Below are 25208 nucleotides of genomic sequence, written 5' to 3'. Positions count from 1 at the left end.
GGTTATTATTTAAAAAATAGAGGTTATTATATAAAAAGTTAAATGGGGGATTAAAGTTTGTATAAAATCCTTCATTTTCCAATTTCTTTTTCAACTTAACTTTGATTTGAGGATTTCCATTAAAAATAAAGAAATACATAAAAATTCCAACTCCAAAGACATCATATAGGGGATAAAATCATATTATAAAAGTCATCATCATATAATTGAAAGTTTCTTTTTTTAAGTAATTTACGTTTATATTTTTCTATTGTCAACGAGACTTTTTTTCAAACCTTTGTAGTTATTGATTATTATTGATTTGGTAAATTTTACCAAATCAATAATTGAACTTAATGTTAGCGAAGCCAAACGTGCAGATTTTTGTTATCACCATCTCACATTGTCCTTTAAAAACTAATTAAAGAAGCAACCTGGTTAGAGCAATAATTTACACCCAAGCATTTTTGTCGTTGACGTAGTCCTTAATACTATAATAGGACTTTTCTATAAGCTTACGTTTAATACAAACTTTGAACTTTTTCAGAGACATCTCCAATATATCAACTGGTAATTTATTGTAAAATTGTATACAATTTCCTTTAAATGATTTACTTGTTTTTTTTTTGTCTAGTATATTGCACTGCAAGTTTATTTTTGCTTCTAAAGTTCAAATTATTGCAGTCACATTTTCTCTTAAATTTAGATATATTTTTGTGAACATACATTAAATTTTCAAATATGTATTGGCTAAAATTCAATGCTATCGGAAAAATTCAATGCACGCGCTTCCGATAAGTGGCCTTTACACAGAATGTGCCACTGTTAATACGCTTGTGAGCAGAATGTTTAATTAGAACCGGGGAAGACGCTTGTTAATAATTCAACTGAAAAAGTCTAGCGTACGCAACACGTGACTTTGTTAATGCCGTCTTAATCCGTCCGTTTACGGTATGCGAGATCGTGAAGCGGTGTATAGAGAAGATTTCGTTTAGATAGTCAGTGCTGCCAAATAAGGTTGAAAGAAACTGTTTATCCTGTGAGAGTCCATTGCTGGACTAAAGGCCTCTTCGAACAGAGGGTTCGTCCATGATCACCGCGCTGGGCAGACGGGTTTGTGATCGCAGTTGATTCACAGATATATCAAAATTTAAAAGAAAATGTGACTGCAATACATTTGAACGGTGGAAGCAAAAAATAAACTTGCAGTGCAGTACACTAGACTACACAAAAAAAGCAATTCATTTAAAGGAAATACTATACAATTTTACAATAAATTACCGGTTGATATATTGGTGATGTCGCTAAAAAAGTTAAACAGTTTGTATTAAGCAAAAGCTTTTAGTAAAGTCCCATCTTTATATATATATTTCTTGTGTACGTGTGTATGTCACTGAACTCCTCCTAGACGGCTGGACCGATTTGAATGAACTTTTCTGGATGCGTTTGGGTGGAACTCTGGATGGTTTAGATTCACAAATCAGCCCGCCAGATGGCGCTGGGTTGAGCTAGTTATAGTATAAAGGATTACGTAAACGATAAACAATTGCTCTAACCAGGTTGCATCGTAAATATATTCAAATGACAATGTGAGATGGTGATAAAAAAGAACACCCGGCTAAGTTGATTGTGGGCTTCTTCTTAGACCAGGGCGCGTTTGGAACCCTCGTAGCTTTAGTTTTATTAGCGAATGTAGTTATTGCCATTTATTTTTGAACCTCTTGGTCAGTGATAATACAGTCTAAGCTAACCAGGTATCGAAATTATACTAAACCCGCAACTATAGTCAAGTTATACGTGGAACGCTAAATTGCTAATATGGCATTGTCAGTATGGTGATAAATACCAAATTTCAAAAGACGAAAGAAAATTCAGAAATAATAATTACTCAAATTGCTCTCGCCAGGGATCAAACCTGGGATCTCAGGCTTGTAAAACCACATCGCTTACCACTGCGCCAAAGAGGTCGTCACGATTGTATAAATTGTACAATAATAGCTCATGGGTAAAACAATTACATAAAACATTACTTAGCTGAAAGTGCTGGAACGAGCGTTGGCTTTGTGAACAAAACATGTAATACACAGCGCAAAATAAAACTCCACGTTTCATAAGCATGCCCTATTAGGAACACGCTACAAATAGGTCGATACTTTATTCTTACTATAATTGCCTACGCTACATTATTGTTTATTGTTTGTAGATGGAAGGGGGGAACTGGTGGCAGGGCAGCATAGGTTCGAGGTGGAGTCATACCCGGCTACTCCTAGGATATTTTATATTAACGCTTTTAAACATTTAATTTAACTAAAGCCTCAGAACTAGACCTAACCTCCTAACCTCTGGCAATTGCGGCTTGAGCGCTTTCTCCAATTAAGCTACGGCATATTCAAAATTCATTTATTTCAAGTAGGCCTAATATAAGCACTTTTGAAACGTCAAGTCTGTCTGTGTGTAGTGACTCTACCACCGGTTCGGAAGGCAGATTCTACCGAGAGGAAGCCGGCAAGAAACTCAGCAGTTGCTCTTTTCCAACATTAACAATTTACATTTTACATTTTAAAATTCATTTTTCTATCTTGTCAGAGATGAAAGCAGAGCCGGATGCTTCCAAGCAACCTTGTCATTAAGAAATTCATGAATTGTATAATAACCTCGCTGTAATAAATGTGTTTTAACACATTCTTTAAACTTATGCATTGGTAGGTCCAAAATTACCTTTTTCTCTTACCGTCGATGCCGAAATTAGTATATGCCTTTCTCAAACGTTGCAGTTCCGATCTTCTTGAAAAAAGCAGATCGAAACTGCAACGTTTCCTACTAGATGTCGCTACAGTCGCTATAAGACTGATAGTTTTAGATTTTCGACCTAATTTTTTAGTCGTACTCAGCATCTGTAACTTTATCTATGCTAAGAGTATAAAAAGAACAAAAAAAATAAGTACACTTATAGATTAAATGCGAAAGTGTGTTTGTTTGTCCTTACTTTACATCTTAACAAGAAATCTACTTGATTTTTGGCAAAGAGTTTGTAAAAAGGATGAAGATCCTACTAAGACCCACGGGGCTTATATAAAACCGAAATAAATACATCATTATACTAATATTATAAATGCGAAACAGTGTTATTTTGTTTGTCCATACTTTAGATCTTAACTAAACAACCAATACATTTGATTTTTGACATAGAGTTAGTTGAAAGGACGGAGGGTAAGAACCATGCGCTACTTTTTCATTACAGGGAAACAAACGGTTCCCGCGAGATAATCACACGGATATCTTATTTGTTCGACGGAAAAATTATTCTTTTACCGGATAATAATTAATGGCCTATTGTTAGATTCATCTTTTCATTACGCCTTTATAAAACAAAAAGATTTTTTTTTTCTTTTATCTTGCTGCTTGAATGAGTCTACGCGTTACTGGCTGAACTGAAAAATAAACTTTATATTCAGAAGAGAATAATGAAATCTTCGATCAATAATGTACTTACTAGATTTACAGTCCCATACATTTTGTTCAAATCTCCATAAGTTACCCCTTTACTGCTATCTCACCCGATGGCAAGTGATAATGGTATCTAAAGATGGTAACGAACTAACCTTTAGCTTGGTATAGAAGTACCCATAATAATCTGTTTCGAAGTGGAACCGTACAGAAACGCTAAATCGCTTAGCGACTCTTCTATGTCGGAATGGTGTCTAGCTACGACCTAAGCCTTCCACTTGACCAAGAAAAAAGAAGTTCTCAAATTTCCCCCGCCAGGGAATCAAACCCGGGATCTCCCGTTAATAAAACCATAGCGCCACCAATGGACCAGGAAGGTCATCAAGGTTTTATAATAAATACCTCATGGGTAAAACAATGTATTATACATTAGCTGTAAGTGCTGAAACGAGCGTTCGCTTTGTATACAACGCTTACGTCTGCGCAATGTAGGTCGTCAACACGTTGTTGTCATATCTAAGAGAAAGAGGGTCCTACTTTACTTTATACATAGAGTTGCCTGTTATGTGTATAATAATCCCTATCCCTATCCCTACTAATATTATCAATGTCAATGTAAGTTTGTTTGTTACGCTTTCATGCAAAAACTACTTAACCGATCCTCATGAAACTTTGTAGACATATTGTTGGAAGTGTTAGAAGTAATATAGGATTATTTTTATCCCGACATTAACCTCGGTTCCTTTTGGAGAGGGGATGAAGGTGTTTGACGATTTTACACCATAACTCCGAAAAATTATAACCGATTTAAATAATTATTTTTGTACTACAGAGTACAAAAAAAGTACTATAGAGGATATAATATGAGTTTAATTTTGCCAAAACTTAGAGCAGATCTGATGAATGTAGTTGGAGATAGAGCACAGAACTCGTTAGCGGACTGCTGTTAAGGCTTAGCGATACTGAATACTTGAATGCCAATTGAATGCCACATCAAAAAACAAAATCAAACGCAGACGAAGTCGCGGGCAACATCTAGTATTAAATAAAACTTACGCCCGTGTTAAACCGGGACATCGTCTAAATCGAATGCCTAATGATTAAGGCGAAAAAACGTTTTACCAATTCTTAGGCTATAATTATTGATGAACGAATGATGTTTGGCATTGATTTAGCATGTTCTGATAAACACCCTAACGAGATATTGTTTATTAATTATTCATTGAAAATAAGAAAATTTATGAGTATTTAATTACCTATATATTTTCGTATCTTTGGGTATTAATTTGCAAGAGAGTACCATAAATTTAGTCTTTAATAACAATTGTCATAATCGCGACGTCATAATTACTTACCTACTTACAATTTTCGAAATCGACCGACTGTTACATGACTGTTAAATTCCTACGGAAAGAATTTCCTTGTTTAACCACAAAATTCGAAAAAAATTATCTTAATATTTCGCAGAATCGATAAATTTCTTCATCTTGGAATACTCGTAATCCGCAGATATCAAAATATCGAAGTCGCGTCATTTGCGTAATTGACATTTTACGACTACCATCAAACCGCTTCTGTTCAGCTGTTTCGTAACCTTTATTCAGACAGATAGATATAAAGTTGATGCCGATTTTGCTGTACACAAACCTCTAAACTAAAGTAAATTGCCATTGGTCTCGAATAACTACCTGTTATACTTTCTATTATCTTTAATCAGTAATCCTTTTTATTATGTTTTTATGGAAAATAATTCATAATTTTTTTTTCACCTGCCAATTTAGTTTACAGAGTTTTAAAAATTAACACATGTCTGTATGTAAATATAGCCTTCTGCTCGTTTTAACGGCTGACCTTTATCTTTGTCTGGTAAGATGTTAGAACTGACTAAAACTGTCTGGCTATACCTCGCTGTCTATTTAGGAAACATCGGTAAGAAATAAAAATAATTTCGTCAGAAATAAATTATAGAGTTAGAGTTTCGTCATTATACAACGTGTAAATGAAAAACGAACTAATACTTCACAGGCTTTATAGGTACATTATGTACTGTCTCTGAGACTTATCTGTGAAACCGAAACTACTACCCTAAACTACTACCATAGTTTTTACTAAAACAAATCAGATTTAGTAAAAAGTTGTCATAAACAATAACTTAGAGCGTTTAAATTCGTTTGTATGAAAAAAAAAATATGCTTCTTTTGATATAATTACAGTTAGTTATATTTTCCTTATAAAATATACGTATGCATCCTTCAAATTTATTTCGTAAGTATCACGTTGTATAGGTAAACATTTCTGGAAAAAATAAAAGAATGCTATTAATGTAGTAGTAGGATTACTTATTATTTTACTTTAGACAACTAAAACGCGACCTGAAATGGCTGTATCTCAGTTAACACCGAATTTAGCTAGCCACTGTGGAAAGTTGCCATCAAATGACGCTATATACATTACATAATTGTATATGCAAACCGAGTCGAAATTGTCACAGGTGGAAACTTAGGTTTCAGAATGCAAAACATAGATTTACAGATTATTTTGTGGCAGTTTTCCACAGTGTCTAGCTAAATTTGGTTGCAACTGGGAACAGAATAGCTCTGCTGGCCACGTAGCATTTTAGATCGCGTAAAGTTTGCAACGTTCAGAAATCGAATACGACGGGGGTTATTCAACCAACAAAAACATTCCCTGGCAACATTGACGTCAGACAAACGGTCGGATGCTAAAATATGCCGCAACCGCAAGTCCCTTTATGATATTTTGTATATATCTATCCCCAAGTCGAGGTAAGCGAAGCGCTTCGTCTTTTTTTAAATCCTTTCGGAAAAACAGACTATCTGTCAAGCTAAATAATATTTTGACTAGGGCGTATGTTTATAGAATTAGAAGCTCGGCTTTCAAGTAGAGCCTAGCGAAGCTTGCCGTTTTTTTAACCCTAACGGCCAAACGGCAAAACTGACAAAAATCCAGTTTGAATAAAACACACGCAAAAGTTAAGATCTGAGAAGATAATTAAGTTGTATTCCATTGTAATTAAGAACTAAAATATACCGAAGTTTTAAATGTCCCCATTAAGTTTTAAATCTGGCTCATTCACTACGAATGACACCTATACACCTCATGCCGTAATTAAATGAGACTGAGGCTTGACGAGGGATGAAAAAAAACCTTTTCGTAGCCATTTTATCCGAAATTCTTGAGTAAAAGTGGGCTCATTATTACCTAGACTAATGGTAGCTACTTATTTACAACTGATTAAATTATTTATAAAAATATTTTGCCTTCACAGGATACCTGTCAGATGAGAAATTTTGACATTATTTTGTAAAGAAATTATGCAAAAATAATCCGATCGAAAAAAATTAGATAGATAGGTAAATAGATAAATTCTTTCTTTGTTGCACACAATTAACGGAAGATAATATATATTGAAAACAGAAATACAAGAAAAAGTAAAAATGACGCAAAGACGGTCTTATCGCTATATATTAGATATTGAATTATATACCATATTTCTATGGTGTGGTGACGGCATGTCGGGATACAGTTGACACCACCATTGGGTGTCAAGCCGACATGAAGTAACGTGTGTAAAGGATATGGAGAACGGGCAGCAGTGTTCTCTGTGCTACTATAGGCACTATCATTTAGTGCGCTCACCAACCCAGCCCAGTTGGTCATTATGGGCACACTCTACCGTTGGGAGAGACTCTTAGCCCAGCAGTGGACTCTATACTGATAAAAAACTGTAACTGGAAGATTTCTGTACTCTGTGGATGCTTTATAAACGATACCCAGTCCAAAACAGATTTTTTATTGAATTTTTGATTGTCTATCTGTCTGTCCGGGCATCACGAAAACTACAGAACGGATTTAAATAAAATGTTGTAGCTGATATTCCGGGTCAACATATAGGATACTTTTTATCCCGATAAACAATAAGTTTCCTCCGGGAAATTTGATGAAATTTTTTATCAATTTTATTTCATAGCTCCATAAAATTTGAACCGATTTTAATAATTCTTTTTTTATTCGAAAGTGTCTACTATCAAGCATGTATTGTTTTATTTTAATAAGGATCTGATAAATATGGTCGGATATAAAGGACATAACTCTTCACAAATCGCAAGGCATATGGGACAACGATCGAATGCATGCGTACCATCCTACTAATATTATAAATGCAAAAGTTTTTGGGGATGGATGTATGAATGAATGTATGTTTGTATGTATCAACTTTAAATCATGACAACTTACTTACTCAGTATACCACGTAAAATAATAGTAGGTACATGATTATGATGTTATCATGAAATCTATTCTAGCTTCTCTATTGACTCATACGCGGACGAAATCGCGAGGGTCCACTAGTTGATAATAAAATAGAAATACCCAGACATGTCTACACCAAGTATGTAATTATTTCTTTTATCAAAGGTTTTAACCTATTTTCAGAAATCTATTATTTATAGATATCACAGGGTAAATCCTCTTTATTGTTACTTTCTAGTAAATACGTAAGCAACATTGTAGACGATAAGTAGCTTAGTGAAGTGACGTGTTTATAAATATACTAGCTGTTGCCCGCGACTTCGTCTGCGTTTGATTTTGTTTTTAAAGTATTCAGTATCGCTAACCCTCAATGAGTATAGTTGTATGTACATATAACATGTGACTGTCAATTAATTATAGACAAATAATTTGCAATAAAATAAAATTGTGACTTTACTTAAAGATCTAAGCTATCCTATCTCTTAAGTTGGACCAGACTGCTCACGGTGTGCCAATTTAATTTAAAATCGGTTCAGTAGTTTAGGAGTCCATCGCGGACAAACATCGTGACAGGAGATTTATATATATTAAGATAAAGTACATATATATTTTCTTTATTTATGAATATCTGACGTCTTCTAAATATCAGAAACCGTATGTTTCGGATTAAAAAATATTCGCGGTTCACTGTTTATTTCGGTGCTCAAAAGTAACTACTAAGTAAGTGCAGATATAGTATAACACTATAGTAACAATAAACCAATGCTTATAACCGTCAGGGAATGCAACATTCCATCCAAGCAACATTAAATGCAACACTTTTCTTTTCATACAATATTTATTCAAGAATGATTCAACACAAAGGCAATTTTTTTAGCCCATCTCGTCGGTTCCCAATGAGTATACGAACCGTAATTGTTTTTAACTTTTTAGGTGCGAAACCATAGAAATATTTATTGTTTTACAAAGTTCCACCAAGCAGGTTTTGCGTAACGAATTCAATGCCGTATAACCAGCCGACTTGAAATTGGTAGGTTTCTCCCAATTAGACAACAATACGAGCATCATATAACTATACATATAACCTACTTCAAGGGGTAAAATGGGGGTTGGAAGTCAATTGAAAGAAAATTGTTCACTCTTCCCACGAGGCGACTAAGAGAATACAACAGAGAACGGGCAGTAGCGTTTTCTGTGATACTACTACCATATGATGATCAAGATAACGTAACCGTCAACGGCGACACCTTGGATTTACGTCTCGAGTGTGCACGGATATAACTAGCGTAGCCAAATTTAGTTTTAAAGATTCGATTGCACGACCCGCAGTAAAGTTGACCGTTGTTATTATAATAATACTAGCTGTTGCCCGCGACTTCGTCTGCGTTTCATTTTGTTTTTTGATGTGGCATTAAATTTAGTTGTAGTTCTAAAAAAAATTTAAAGTATTCAGTATCGCTAAGCCTTAAATGAGGGGTTTGCTGCTGTCCGCTGAGGAGTTCTGTCCTCTATCTCCAACCATATTACAGAACCTCTATAGTACAAAAATAATTATTTAAATCGGTTATAATTTGTTGGAGTTATGGTGTAAAATCGTCAAACATTTTCATCCCCACTCCAAAAGGAACCGAGCTTAATGTCAGGATAAAAAGTATCCTATATTACTTCTAACACTTCCAAGAATATGTGTACAAAGTTTCATGAGGATCGGTTAAGTAATTTTTACGTGAAAGCGTAAAAAACAAACTTACATTGACATTTATTACAGATACATTATACCCAGACACTGAAAAACAATTATATTCATCACACAAACATTTTCCAGTTATAGGAATCGAACCCACGGCCTTTGATTCAAAAAACAAGGTTACTGCCCATTTCGCCAGTCGGCTGTAGAATTTACAGAAAAGGGGTATTGAATAGGGCATGAAATTTTGTTTCTAAAAAAATTCTAATTGTAGTAGGTACGTGGGTGAAGTCGTAGGCAACCGTTATTCATAGAACAAAGTGATTGAACAGGAAATAACAGTATAGCAGTTAAACATAGATTCCGATGCACATAAGGTGCTTTCCATTTGTTCACCCGACCGATTCAGATATACCTATCCATCCACGATAATTTAATCCACATCCCATCGTGGCCTTGCTTTCATTTAAATTTTTAATCAAGAGAACTTGTCGTATGCACCTCTATAATATATATTACTCGTACATCAAACTGAAACACGTTGAGCTGCTGATGTTGAGGTGACATTTTCAACGACGTCAGATTTTGGGCATGATAACGTTCTTAACTTTTGACATATCTGAATTCAACAACGGTTACCATAAGAGTAACTTTTGTTGCATTTAGATATTAAACGTTATATTTTGTGCAAGCGGTTCCCTGCAACACCGTACGCCCACCCTATTCTACGACCCACCGTGTCACACCTTCCGCCTATTGGAATTCAGTTTCACTTCTTGCTTTCTACTTTTCTTGTTGCTAAGAAATTTCACTTTTAACCTAGGCATCGCCTTAATTCAATGTCTAAAGATTTAGGCGATGTCTAAAGAAAAAAAACGTTTCACCAACTGATAACAACAACTGATTTTAGGTGATAACTTTTGATAAACGATTGAGGAATCTCCTTCGATTAGGAGTTACTTATTTAGGCATTGCCTTGTTCATCGTTAGTGAAATCGGGCATTAGGCTCCACCAAGTTTGCGAAGTGTAGATTGGTATAGACTTTCAATCACATGCTTTTAAGGACATTATGAAAAGCTCTTAGGCATGCAGGTTTCCTACACCTTTAATCCACGTAATGAATAAATAAATAAGTATACTACGACAATACACACATCCCATCTAGTCCCAAAGTAAGCGTAGCTTTTGTTTTGCGTACTTAGATAGCTGATGAATATAATACACATAAATACTTATAATATAAAGATAAACACTCAGACACTGAAAAACATTTATGTTCAGCAGACAAACATTTTTTTTTCCAGTTGTGGGAATCGAACCCACGGCCTTGGACCCTGCTTGGTCGCCACTGCGCCAACCGGCTATCTAAATGGGTTTGATAATGATGATTATAATTTAATCCAGCGGGGCGAAATAATTAACATGACAGGGCTCGGAAAATGGCGCTCCTGCCATTACAAAGTATCGAAAGCATCGCTGTTATCCACATACACACTCACTATGAGTTAACAGAACATAATTGTATACAGTATGTTATTTATGACGTGTTAACAGTATAACTGTTGTAACTTTTTTTCCTCGACGTCATTCGATTAAAGTATTTGGTATTTCGTCTGAGAGAGATGTAAGATGTAGGAGGTTGTTGTTCTAACTAAGTTACCTTCATGATTTTTTTTTTAATTTCTGGTTTCTTGCGGTATTGTGCCGCTAAAATAGTAAAGTTTTTTAGGTAACCTACGAAAGAGTGATGACTGGGAACAAATAAAGTTTTAAATATTCTGTATGTTATAAAAGTTGAGCCACTCTAGAAACCTAATTTTATTACAACAGAGAATCACAGAGGCGATATTTAAAACATGACCAGGGTTCATATAGCCTCTGTGAAGGAGAACAAAATCATTTTTTAAAGAAGTTTTGAAAAAGTGATTCTCTGTTATAATACAATTTTATACCTCAATCGTATTGTATAATAAACAAATTTTAAGTTTTAACTATTTTATAAATAAAAAACCCGAATTTACAAAATTCTTATTAGGTTTATATTATTAATTAATTGATTAGCATTTTTGCAAAACAAATAAATTATTTGGAGAAATAATTAAAAGGTAATTGGCATACCACGAATGTTCATCACCGGTGTCAGTGAGTATTTTGGTATAAATACCGTTGCGGTTTGATACATATTTAGTTTCATGAGGACGTAATATTCCAGCTTATTCTGTTGTACACAAATTTTTAAACTAAACTAAAATGACAGGTCTAAAAATAGTGCTCTCCTAAGAATAAAATAATAAGAAAGTGTGTCCGATTGTTATTTGTTTCTTTTTTACCTGTGTTTGGCTAAGCCACTCATGATTGATTAAATCATGAGTGGGTGGTTCAGAGTGACAAAGCAAATGGCCCACTATAGTGAAAAACCATTGCCTATTAACAGTGAAACACTTTACAGTGTATGCAAGGAGCACGTCATGCAAGTTATCGCCCCATGCCCATCAATTTGAGGCATAGGTTGAGCCGCATGTTTCTGTAACCACACCGGCAACCACGTCTTACAGACCGGAACACAGCATCGCAACAGTACTGCTTAGCGGCAGAAAAAAGGATGGCGATTTTATTTATTTGGGACAGAAAACAATTACATATTTCAACACTAGCTCTTAAATTTAACAAAAAGAATAAAAAACATCACATTTATCACATTTTGGATCTGACGGCACCAAAGCACGGCCTCTTATTATTTACACATAAGTAAATATACGTTGTTGGCACATTAGTACCCGACTAGCAGAATCGGAATTTCTCAAAAGGATATGTTTTGCATGCAACATTTCTCATTAATGATGGTAGCCATTGTTCGTAGCGTGATGTTATACAGCCTTAATTGATTAGCGCGTTCAACCAAGCAAACGCAAAATCTTGATAATATTTTAACTATGCCTATCTGAAAAACCACGTCAATCTAAAACTCCGTTTCCGCGCGGATTTCGAAAGACAAATGCGGAAAAAATAGCAATGCTTCCCCGGGTCAAAATTTTCAAAATATATTAAATGTACAGAAATCATCCAGTTGCAGATGTATTATAAGTATAGATATTTAATTATTACACCATGGAATTACTATTCAGGTGGTTCACTTGATATCGAGAACTTTGAACTGTGGTGCATCGACCGATGTTGTCCAGACGCATTCCTCTTATTTATTATACAAACCTTCAACCGTAGCTTAGCTCATGTCAAAGTTCAGATAAAAGTGCAATCTTTTGATAAAATCCGATATTCGTTAGGTTTTTCGAATTGAAATGTTGTTTCCATTTTCCCAATTCCGACAAGGTAGTTTAAACGACAATTAAAATCATTGATTTTCGTATTATTCTCATTCTCTGTGCTGTGAAACTATCTTCGTGTAATATTTTAAAGGTTTTAGTTTTCTGGGAAGTGTGTACTCGAAAGCACTTCATATATGCAAAAAAGGACTGCCTACCCTAGAATATTTAAAAAGCTCGTAGCAGGATTTATCCATTTGACACCATCTTCCTACTTTGTGCCCACCCCAGTCTAAAATCTTGTGCACGCCACTGCTCGAAACAGTATAGGTACATGGGGCTTTTAGTATCTATCAAAACACGCTTCGATATGCCGTATTTATTGCGTTTGAGTAGTTTGATTTTCTTACAATAAGAAAAATTATGATATTGAATAACTTGATATCTTAATAGAAAAAGGGTAGTGACATAAGGGCGTGCAGACAGTCAGACAACAATGGTTTTCCTATATCATTTTGTTTTATTATTTAAGTACAAACTGTGGCCCACGTTCTTCATCCGCGTTTATTACGGTTATTTACAGATCCCGTGGGATTTGGGAACCGTTGGTTTTCGTGGGATAAATGTAGCCTATGTTACTCTCCGTTCTTTTAACTAAATATTGGCCAAAAAAACAAGTATATTGGTAGCTAAGTTGACGGCCGACTGGCGCAGTGGCCAGTGGCAGTTTGTGTGATGAACATGATGATTTGTGTGATGAATTAAAAAATAACAAGAGTTCATTGACCAACAAGATAATTAAAGCATAGAATTAAGACCATACAGAACCCTCATTTAATCATTATTGCATGCATTGGACACAAGTCCACAAACAGTGCAAGAGGCCTGCGCACGTCTAACTTCATACCCGCAGAAAATTGCTATCTCACAATTTTTTACCATTATTCCCATTTTATGGTAAAAGTCTAGAAGATTAGAGGTCTGTCAACTTCTTAATACACACACGCACACACTCACCCACACACATGCACGCACACACTTACAAACACAGACTCACGCATGCTCGCACACACACATACACACACTCACACTTATACACATAATAAATTGTATGTTGATAATGTAAACTTCCAAAAATCTATTCTCTCTGTTTTCTCTAATCCCGATGCACATATGGGAAGACACTGACCCCCAAGACACGGGATTTCCTAGTTTGGGGGTTATTTTAAAAAAACATTGTATTTTTAAGCAAAAAAAAAACTGTTATTATTATTATAAATAGAATGAAAAGACTCACCGCCTGTTCGAGACACACTATTAAAGTGGAGTGGTTGTTAATGCTTTACTATTAGTCGTGTACGCGGTTTCTGTATGTTCTTAACTTTGTGATTTCAAGTTACTGAGAAAAGGGCGATGGTAGACCGACAATAGTTACCCTACGGTACGTATGAGCTACGCCGCCCCAAAAACAAACACGGAAAGTAGGTAAGCAGAAGATTATTTATGAGAAAGTAGATAAACATGCCAAAAATTCAAAGGTGACGGTCGAATCTCGCATGCCAGCAGTATTACGGATTGCGGTCGAAATTCGGGCAATTTTGTCTGTAGAGTAACGAAAATATGCTTTCATTTAATTAATGATAACGACATCAGCACGAAAAGCATGGGCAGTAGCCATTTTCGTCACGGGGAAAGGACAGAATGTGTGTTTTTCCAGTTTTATCGACTCTCCAAGCATAGAAGGGTAGAAATAATTTCAAATAATATCTTACTTGTAATATTGAACGGGGGTAAACTTCTCTTTTTTTCTGTTTAGTAGGTAACTTCACTCACAAATTTTTCCTTCACCGTTGAATCAAATGATATTTGAATGCTTAAAAAGTTATAAAGGGAGGAGTTTTAGCCTCAAGACTGATCATCAACACACGATAGTGTGTTAGCCAAAGTCCATACATATATCATCATGCTACCTATATTTTATCTACATACAAACAAACACTGCTGTACGGAGTTCCAAAACCTACGGTAACAAGACTAAAACCTAAGCGGTGATAGCGTAGCGGGCAAGGCTTGCCTTTCGGAAGACCGAGTTCGTGCCCGCCACGCACCTTTAACTGTTCGACGTTAATTGCGTTTTTAATCTAAGCAATTAAATATCCAATCCAATGCAATTTAATATTCTCTGCTCTTGTGTACAACCTAACCCTTAAGTCTGTGTTTTTGTTTTTTTTCCTTTCCTTTGTTGGGTTGCCTGGCAGAGATCGCTTTTTAGCGATTGTACCTGTGTTTTATTGTGTTGTTTTTGTATATAATTTAATTTCTGTTAGGTGTACAATAAAGTGTATTTCATTTCATATCCCTTGCTCTGTGAAGGAAATCATCGATAGGAAACCGGCATGCGTGAGAGTTCTACATAATGTTGTCAAAAGTGCGTGCGAGGTCCAGTAATCCACACTTGGCAAACTGACTATCTGAGAGACTGTAGTTGGTCGGTAATGGATGACGATGATGATAACCGCGTGTCACAGCTAGTGAATCTATACACGTGGTGCACGGGAAAGTGATTTACCTCTCCAGTGCTCGTGTAGTGCGCATTTCATTCTGCATAATATAAACGTCGCTTTAATGACCGGCCGGCGGTTTCCGACGATTTTGTTTATTTTCTTGGCAGACCATCGTTGGTTTTGCATTAGTGCTCGACGCTGCATGATGAAAGGTAAATAAATAATAATTATTGGTACTGTTTTAGCTTCGGTTTCGCTAACTGGATATAAACCCAAGTGGCAATAGTCAAAAAGTTTACGTGAAAAATAAGATCTAAGGACTTACCCTTGATTTGAATATGTATGTTATCTAAGCAAAATAGTTTTCTTTTTTTAAATATATAGACAAGTGCTTGACTGCAATCATACCTGATGGTAAGTGATGATGCAGCCTAAGATAAAGCGCGCTTGCCTAGAAGATGCCTATTCACTCCTGATTTGAAGGTACCCAGATTATAGGTATCGTGGAAGACGGAAGATGGGAGGGCATTCCAGGCCTTTGCGGTGCGGATCAGAAAGGAAGGAAGGAAGCAAAACGCTTCGTACGTGTTGATGGTATTTCAACAACGTAACTTTTAGTCCTTTTTTACCATTTTCCTTTTCGATGTGAACATCCATAAGAAACTTAAGCTTTCTACATACCGATACTATACAACATGGCGGATATTTCTTGAAAACAGGATCTAAATATATCTATCCGTACGTATGTTACAGCCCTTTGAACATCTTAGTTAGTGATTCGAAGTCCGAAAAAGCAATACAAGTGACTAAGTGATCGACTGTTTCACAGTATGGTACTTAACTACACTAGGACTAGACGCGCAGTGTCCCGGGTCCCTAAGCTTTGAGCCGAGTAGCCTTCATAAAAGACGTTCAAAAAAGTAATGTATAATAATAATAAAAATCCACAGAATTAAGATTATACAGAATCCGTGAAAATAGTCCTGTTGTCGTAACATCAGAGAGTGGACTGGAATCGCGAGTGCAGCAGAATTATTTCGCCTCGCGAAAGATAGACAAAAATTTACGAAGCTGACTGCCAACCTTCGCTAGTCGGAGACGCACCGCAATAAGAAGAATCCGTGTACACAACTAACAATGAAGCCTCAAAAACCACTCCACTTTATTAGTGTTTCTCGAACAAGCGGTTTGACACTTGAGTGTTGCTAGCTCACAAGATTTTACCATTTTCATCATTTTATGAGAAATGCTTAGAACATTAGAGGTAAATAATTAATCTCAACTGCTAAATGGTATGAAGTGATCAGCAGCCTGTTCGAGAAACACTGCTAAAGTGGTGTGGTTTTGATGCTTCAAAATTACCGTGTACACGGTTTCCATATGTTCTTAATTCTGTGGCTAGATTATTGACGTCACATAGAGGCAAAATGGCGGATCAAACGCACAAAAAAAAATTAGGTATTAGGCAACAGCCAAAACAGGTTGATAGATTTTGATAAATGAGGTGTCGATAGATTTATCTTCGTTGTAAGAGTGACATTGGGTGGGTGAGTTCGCATAAAATAGGTTTTTTTGGTTGTGGCAGATGATGAAGTCTTAGATGGTAGCGGGCTAACCTTTTAGGGAATAAATGTTATATACTCCTACCCCTGCGACATCGCATTTGTTTAGTTAGTCGACAGGTTCGTAACTAGCCACGGCCGAAGCCCCCCATCAGACCAGATAAGAAAAACGTATGAAATTAAAAGATTTCAAATTGCCCCTGACTCGGATCGAGCCAGTTAAACAAGACAAGAAATACGTATATCACTAGTTATTTCTCGCGGTAACATAATGTGATTTAGTATTATAAAAACCGCGCTGTACCTTAACTACTCATGAACGTAAGGGGTCCCGTAAATATTTTTTGGTAGGTATCTCATAAGCCAAACAACATGCTGTCAAGGTATTCACAAGATCTTCACAAGATTTTTTCGAAAATAGAATGATTAATTTTGTAAGGAGTAATGTCTAATAATGATGATTGAAAATAACCGTTTTTTCTCGACACCAAATGCGTTTTATTGTGACTTAGTTAGGTCTACAAAGCACCAGTCTTTTGTAGTTCACTTTTTAAGGTAGGCACTATATTTATCAAAAAAAAAACCTTTCTACAAGAATAGTGCTACAGATCGAATAAAGAAGTATATATAGCTTCTAAAAACTTTTGTAATAGAACCATTACTTATCGTTAACGTATACTAAAGCCTTGAATACAGCACGTCACGTTCGCATAATTATCAAGGGCAAGGGTAATCTCCAAATTCAGACCGAATTCCAAGGAGAATGACAACGTGTTTTTAGTCCATAATGTATTTACAGAGTAAAAATATCTACTAAGTATATATTGGATAGAAGCAGACGTTACTTTGCGGAAATGCATAATATATTATGAAAATTAAGCTTAATTTGCGACTTATACTCTGCGAACAGCAGGAGAATCTGTATGGTGTAATTTATAATTTCTTCAATCCGGATATGTAGAACATCTCCTCCTTATTCAAGTCAATTCAGGATGCTCCGGTTTCGGAGAGAAACGTGCGTAGAGGGTACATTGCCGAGGATCTGTTTGGTGTGGAGTATATGGACTGAAGAAATTATAAATTACACCATACAGATTCTCCTGCTGTTCGCGAAGTATAGCAAATTAAGCTTAATTTTCTTAACTTACTACATAGATTTTTGATACTGGCAAAATAAGGTTTCATAAGATGCAAGATTACACCATTAGGGTATTAACGTTCCAATGCTGGGCGGATCTTCTCTTATAGGAGAGATGGTTTTGGAGCATAACCACACTGTTGAAATGCGGGTCGATTCGCTTGACCGTTTTTTCTTTAATAGTAATAATAATTGACGGCATAAGCATATGGGCCGGCCGTGAGAGGAAAGCCATCGCCTAAAACAGATCAACACTTCGCAGGAAATGCTGGATACAACATAATGCCGCCCTGTAACTATCAATCTGCGACTTAGGTGTTAAGCCTCATGTGCCCGTTATAACAACAGCAACAGACAAGAACACAGCAATACTGCTTGGCGGCAGATATAAGCTATGGTAGCATACTTCTCCGAACTATCTTTGTCACAAAAAATCTACTACTACTAAAAGCCAGTGATGATACGACGGCTAAACGGGCTAGCAGCGTTTACTCTCCGAGGTACGAGAGTAAACGCTGCTAGCTAGCTTCCTAACTCCGGGCTGGTACAGAGATCTATTTTTGTAGAAAACCTCAGTACAAATTTTTTGCTCGACCGAAAAGCCTCTTGATCTGTATTTGAACATGCTAGCTCCTAGACCAACGAGGCAGTTCATCGTGTTTATCACCTCCATCATTTAAAAAGGTTGATACACTTTAAACCAATATTTTTGGGACCCAATTTTAGTTGAGCTCAAACCTCGTAAATCCCTGAGAAAATTTAAAAAAATAAGTTATTATAATTACGGTACCTTCTTGTGAAGGTACCGTACCTATATATTTTTATAACAATTTCACTACACAATTTGTGAGACAAAACATTACTCTTTATAAACGAAAAGTGGATATAAACAGCCGCCTTACTCTGAATTGACATCCGCATATGAGTATATGTTTTTATACCAAGGTAATTTTGGACCTACCATTGCATAAGTTTAAACAATGCGTTGAAACACATTTAATAAATTGTAGTTACTAAACGATTGATGAATTTAGTAACGCAAAGGCTTGAAAATAGGCTGCGCTCTCATCTCTCACAATATTGTAAACTGTAACATGATGTTGAAAAAGTGCAATCTGCAGAGTTTCTTGCCGGCTCTTAGCGGTGGAATCTGCCTTCCGAACTGGTAGTAAAATTACTACAAATAGACTGACTTGTCGTTTCAAAAGTGGTAACTTACATTAGGCCTACTTGAAATATATAAATTTTTAATTTCGATAGTAGACCAGTCGAAATACATATGCGTTGATTATAAACTGTGAGTTAAATAATGTTGAGATCACGTTATTTCTGAGGGTGCGACACGACTAAGTTATATACATACGTCTGAAGGCTAAAACTACTGCAGGATATGAAATTTTAACCTTGTCTACAACGTAGTACCTACTTAAGGGTGCTCGAAAACAGTTCCATATAGGGACTAAGCTAGGCTAGGTCGATATTTAGTTCCGAAACTAAATATCAACTTTAATTTTATAAGACAGGACAAACTTATTTTTAATAAATAATCAAAAAGCTTCACAATTTCTTAAGCAGTACAAAATAAGGAACCAAAAATAATAATTACATACAAACTATCTATTATTTTTTTTTACTAAAACAACTTATACTGAAATACATCAATAAAAACTGAAACGTATTCGAAACCACCGCAGCTAGGCATATTGCCTAAGATGCTGGCAGTATTGCCCCTTTGAATGGCCAAGGTAGGTAAACTGCCAGCTATGGGATCACCGGTATACTCGTTAACCCTTTTTGACAAAATACAAACTTATATTCCTTTAACACTTTCATATTCACAACTCTGACTGGAGGTTTTATAAAAGTCGCACGACCTATACAAGTAAAAAAGGGAATCTGGTTTATCTAAATTAATCTATGGTATAAGCTTAAAAAATAACATCTTTAACTAAAGATGTGTTAGTTTCAAAACAGAACCATTGTTATGTTTGTTTAACGAAAAACTCGGACTGTTTCTGAGAGTTCTAACTTTAGTACTTGTAGATTATTACCTAAATAGCTTTTGTGTTTTGTGTAGTACAGTCCCCAACTAAAATCTGCTACAAAATATTTTGTAGCTTATAGGTGCTTATAATTTTAAGTTTCTGAGTAAGATTAATTAAAGAATAAATCAAAAACCTTCCATAGAGCCCTGCCATACAAAGTAAAGCGCACATAAAACAAGCAGGTATAATATGTGACGATAAGTGCCACTTGACGTAATGATACTAATCTGTTAAAAGGCAATTTCAACTTTTATCGAAATTAGCTAGAGATACATCTGTACTTAGGTATAAGATACACGTGTAACCTATTACGACAATGTTGGAGGGTGCATATTAATTATACAGCTTAACAGATCCTGTAGCTTTTTCGAGCAGAGCACTTTTACTTGAATTCGTCTAACATAACCCAAGCGTAATAGAACATTTTTCAGTTATTTATTAACTCTGATAATAATTTTCCCTAAATATGATCATGTAAGCTGCCCAACAGACTACAGTTACGTCACAAGAAGGATACTGTGTTATATAATAACATTTTTGACACTCACAACTTTCATGACGCTCTCCTGACCTAAAATTGACGTTAAGCAGAAAACGCTACATATTTTTAAGTTTGCCTAATTTATATCAGTAGTTCTGATAATATGAAGTCGGTAAAATATAATTTTAGCAGTGCGCTGAGCTTGAGGATATTAAAATTCAACGGAAACTCGGTAAATTCGGCACATATTTGTTTTGACAAAAGCCGCTAAACGCTACTAGAAAGATTTCACTTACAAACCTACGGTAAGGTAATGGTAGATTAATAAATAAAATTTATCGATTTCGAGACGCCTGCGGGCATTTACGTAACGTTACGATTAAACACTGTTACGTACAAACACACAGGCATGAATCGTTAAACCAAGAATAACTCACGAGCGGCAGTATGCGAGACTGTCGGCGATCATGTGTTTGCTATGGTGGCCATGTCCATGGATGACTTTGGCAGCACGAACGTTAAATTCGCGGTCACAGAAGCGTGCACATAAATTAACTAACTTTAGTGTTTGATGGGTGTTTTATTGTACGGGGGTGGTGTTTGAGTCGTTTTCTATTTTTTATTATAGTCTGTATTGATTTCAACAGGACGCGGGGATCGCGCTAGCGGCAGGTTTTGCCGCGACTGAGTTGCCCGCCCAGCGCAAAGCGCGCCCTTCACGACTGCGCGCCGCTGTTGTGTTGTGCCCCCCCTTACACCCTCCGTCGGGGATTCTTGAATCCCGATCCACGTGAACAACTCTGTCAATATAACTGGCCAATGAATCTTTAGATCTACCTTCGTGAGCTTTAAATAGACTGCTACTTCTATGGCCGCGGGCGGGCTTTATAATTTGCTCCATGGATACAAGAGTCCTTGTTTTCATAACTTGTTATTGAATAGTTACCTGTCCAGATGTTTGAGTTCCCACCAGATTGATTATTCCGTTACGCCCGAACTTAATAATGAATCTATTCTCAAATCTTCTGATTTCAGAATTTAGTAACACTATCCGTAGCTAAGAACCCTGTAGCTAATAATAGCGCTACATAATTTAACCTGCTTTCTGAAAATTTCGAAAATAGAATGATTACTAACATATGGCGTTCATGAGGTACATGATAACATCTCTAAGAGTTTATAATCAGTGGAGCAGATTTTGCCGTAAAGAACACAAAATAATGCCCGCAACTTCTTCCATCTGAATACGATGGTTTCCCCTGGACCTACAATTTCTTGAAAGTACCCTATGACTAGTATCCATTGCTGTAGCCTTAAGCTTTGCTCGCTCGCAATCGAGTCGTTTTCGAGTAAAATGGATGGAGAGCGAACATCGGAGTAAAATGGATTCTATTCCCTTGCATTAAAGCTCAGATATGCTTACAATTATTTAGCTCCTACTTTTGTCGGAACATTTGTTAAACAAAAATTCTAAAACAAGTAACCTGAAGTCCATTTTATTTTGACGATACAGAGATTGATATGCGAAAACGGCTCCACGAGTACATCCGACCAAATCTTGCGCTAAGGCTGTCAGCACTCTCGTTGCTGCATGCAAAGACGAGTAAAGCTTTTCTTGTGAGCAAGATAAGTGTAGTGTGTAAGTAAATCCATAGTGGAATATCCTCTTCAGCCCATTATTATCCCACTAATGGGCCCAGACCTCTTCTCTCATGGGAAGTAAGTATTAGAGCATTGACCCTCCACGCTTTCCCAATGCGAGTTGGCTTTAACGATTTTATTATGACAAGTTAGTGATAGTTACTGGTACGACGATGCTTGCTGTCGGCGGTGGACAGTGCAAATTTCAAAGGGATGTGGAAATTTCTAGATAATTTTTTGGCCGACCCATGAATCGAGCCAAGGCCTTGCGATTCACAGTTGTACATCTTCACCACTAAAACAACGAGGCTTCGAAATAAACATGTCTATATCATGTGTTTACATGCGAAGAATGATCCCCCTTCTGATAATTTATTTCTAAAGTTTAACACAAGGCATCCCGCTGTATTTAGTAACTGGTATAAGATGTAACGCACCATTTAACTTGGAGGAACATGTATTGTTCCCGTCAGAATTAAGAAAGAGCAGAGTTACGTCAACGACTACAATGCAGTGCATTTTTACAAATTACAATAATAAATATTATGGTACTAGTGTACTTGTGATTGTTTTGTTCGATTCCTAAGTCAGCACATGAATTGCTTAGATAAGAGTGATATTCTTATAACCAGGTCAGAATTCGCCTGTCCTGGTTGTAATAACTAACAAGATGTCGTTAAAGTCCACCAGTCCCAGTATTGTAACGAGATGGTGCTCTTTCGATTCCATACAAATCGTAATTAACTTTCACGCGATCGAATAGGTAACCGTAGGCGTAAAATCTAAGATGTTAGCGGGCTAACATGTTAGGGGTATGATAGTTTTATTAAAATCGGTACCTCTAATTGGTTGCTCGCAACATCGTATATGCGCGCTAATTCGCTTTTGGGACACTTCTTTGCTATTAATGTTGTGTCTGAAGCCTTCCACCAGACCAAAGCAGTGAAATTTGGAAATGAAAAATTCCCAAATTGCCTCTAGTGGGGTTCGAGCCCGGGACCTTCCTCTTATGAGACTACGGTCACCACTACGCTAGGGAGATCTCTAAATTAAGAAATGTAATTACGCACTCGAGCGAAGTGTCAGTTATTTAAGGTCTATGCATACAAGAGGTGATTGTTGACTTCCAAGCTCCACAAATCATTATTAAGGTTAAACTCGCAGGGCATTGAACTCTATCTAACAATAAAAGTATAGTAGGTGGTACTTCGAAATCTAGTTCATGACACCAATCCGCCCTTAACAACAGATCCAATTACAAAATGATTGAGCTCAAGTCCGTATTCGAAAGCATATTTAAAGTTTTAACTCCACCATTTCAGTGTTGAAGCTTTCAGCACTCATTATAGCGTTATACAACCGTGTTTAAAATGAAATCTTAAGGAGCCAACACACTTAAACCACAGACAGAATGGCCCCCAACCGGCATAGTGATGTCGAGGGCTTCATTTCGAGAGTTTTTTTTTTTGGTGGTCTTTTTTTCAGGCGCGGCTAAATAACGTATCTACAATCCAATGAAAACATAGATTGTAAGGGACTTTTGCGATTTTTCACGCGATGTGAATACATGTTAGTATGTATAACTAGCTGTTATCCGCGACTATGTCTGGGTTTGTATTGGTTTCCAAAGCTTATTTTTAAGCGGTCTATTCTTGTTAAAGAAATATAATTGTATTCAATTAAGTGTATCTCCACAAATAACTGTTTTGTTTGGACTTTTTAAACTTGCCGTAACTTCTACATTAAATGTCCGATTATAATGAACTTAAAAGTATTTTACTGCTATATAAATACCCTTATTTAAATGAAACTTAATACTGCGATTCCGTGAAGAGGATCCCCACTTTTGTTTTGCCGGCGATCTAATAAAATGTTAGGTAACAAGCTAAAGCTAAAGCTGCTATTGCGAGTACTATGATAGTTAAATATTATCCCTCGCGGACTTTTTTGTAAGTTTTGTAGGTTTATTTCATACGTAAATCATGTATTACATAATTTTTAGGTCTTCTTCTAAAAGTTTTTTCAGCACACGCCATGTTATGAATTTCATTCGCTACTTTGGGTTATTGCAATTAAGTTAATGCAATTTACTTAAGGTTCTCCATTTTTTTTTTTAAATAATTGTAGTCTATGTTCTTCGCAATAGTTTTGGCGAAGAAGTGTTTAAATTCGGTCCAGTACTTTCGGAGCCTACTGGGTACAAACAAACAAGCAAAAAAATCTATTCCATTTATAATATTTTAATACTAAGTTTAGATTAGTATGTTCGCCGGACGCCGCTAAAGAAGGCATAGTTGGTACATTTCTATACATTTGTTCTAGGCGGTGGTGGTGGTGGCGTTATTCACGTGGCCAGCACGTAAACATGCCGCCCGGATATTTAGATGGTCGGTGTGACACGATGTCGCGTAGAAACCGATTAGGGGTAAGGCCCGCTACTTACCGTCATCCTCATTTTAATGGCCACACAACCCAGATGAGATGCTGAATTTGATGCTCTTCGGACCACCGGCAGTTTTATTTTATTTATTTATTGAGTCTACCAGCGATTTCACATAAATAAAAATAATATTAGGTACTTATTAAATCATTATACACATACACATTACACAGAGTATGCAAAACCATTTAAAGGTAAACACTACATGCTAATTTCGCTTATGAACTAATAATTTTCGAAGAGAATCAATAAAAACGATTAAAAAGAACAACAACAAAAGCCGAAACGGAAATAAACGGAAAAAACCAATTTACTATTATAAAAGAAGTTATGATTAAAATTTAAACTTAAATTACAACTATGTTTGACTAATCTACATACTAAAGAGACTAATTACCAGTCTGAATTTGGTGACCTTCGGCTTAGTCGGAATTTAGTTGATCCATAGATAAAAATTAGAGTGGCTGTCTGTATTTATGAAATAACTACACTATTTTAGCTTAGCTCAAGCGCTCTCTCTTTTGGGAGAGTAGACCTGTGTCCAGCAGTTGGGCATTACTAAAGAACTCTGAGAAATATAATAGCACCATGTTTTTGGCTTAACAATTGTGTTATTATTTGAGAAGATAGTATAATTACTAGTTGGTAAAACTATTGTAAAGTTAATTGAATTGTTATAATTATGTTTTTGTTTCTGTTTTTATTTTTGTATTTTCTTTTTTCTTTTTTTTTGTTCTCGTTTTAATCT

General features: G+C 36.0%; 1 protein-coding gene across 1 annotated transcript in view; it reads right to left on the bottom strand.

Moving 5' to 3' along the window:
- Positions 1 to 21051, bottom strand: part of LOC120630368 (sodium/hydrogen exchanger 3) — a 56407-nt gene extending 35356 nt beyond the window's left edge. The window contains exon 1 of the mRNA XM_039899576.1: positions 20940 to 21051. The gene's annotated coding sequence lies outside the window, so the exon portion shown is untranslated. The remainder of the gene's footprint in view (positions 1 to 20939) is intronic.
- Positions 21052 to 25208: the final 4157 nt, after the last annotated feature.

This window comes from Pararge aegeria, chromosome 16 (assembly GCF_905163445.1).
Source record: "Pararge aegeria chromosome 16, ilParAegt1.1, whole genome shotgun sequence".
In the NCBI taxonomy this organism is placed as follows: domain Eukaryota; kingdom Metazoa; phylum Arthropoda; class Insecta; order Lepidoptera; family Nymphalidae; genus Pararge; species Pararge aegeria.
Note: the sequence above shows the minus strand (reverse complement) of the source record. Positions and strands in the feature narration are given on the sequence as shown.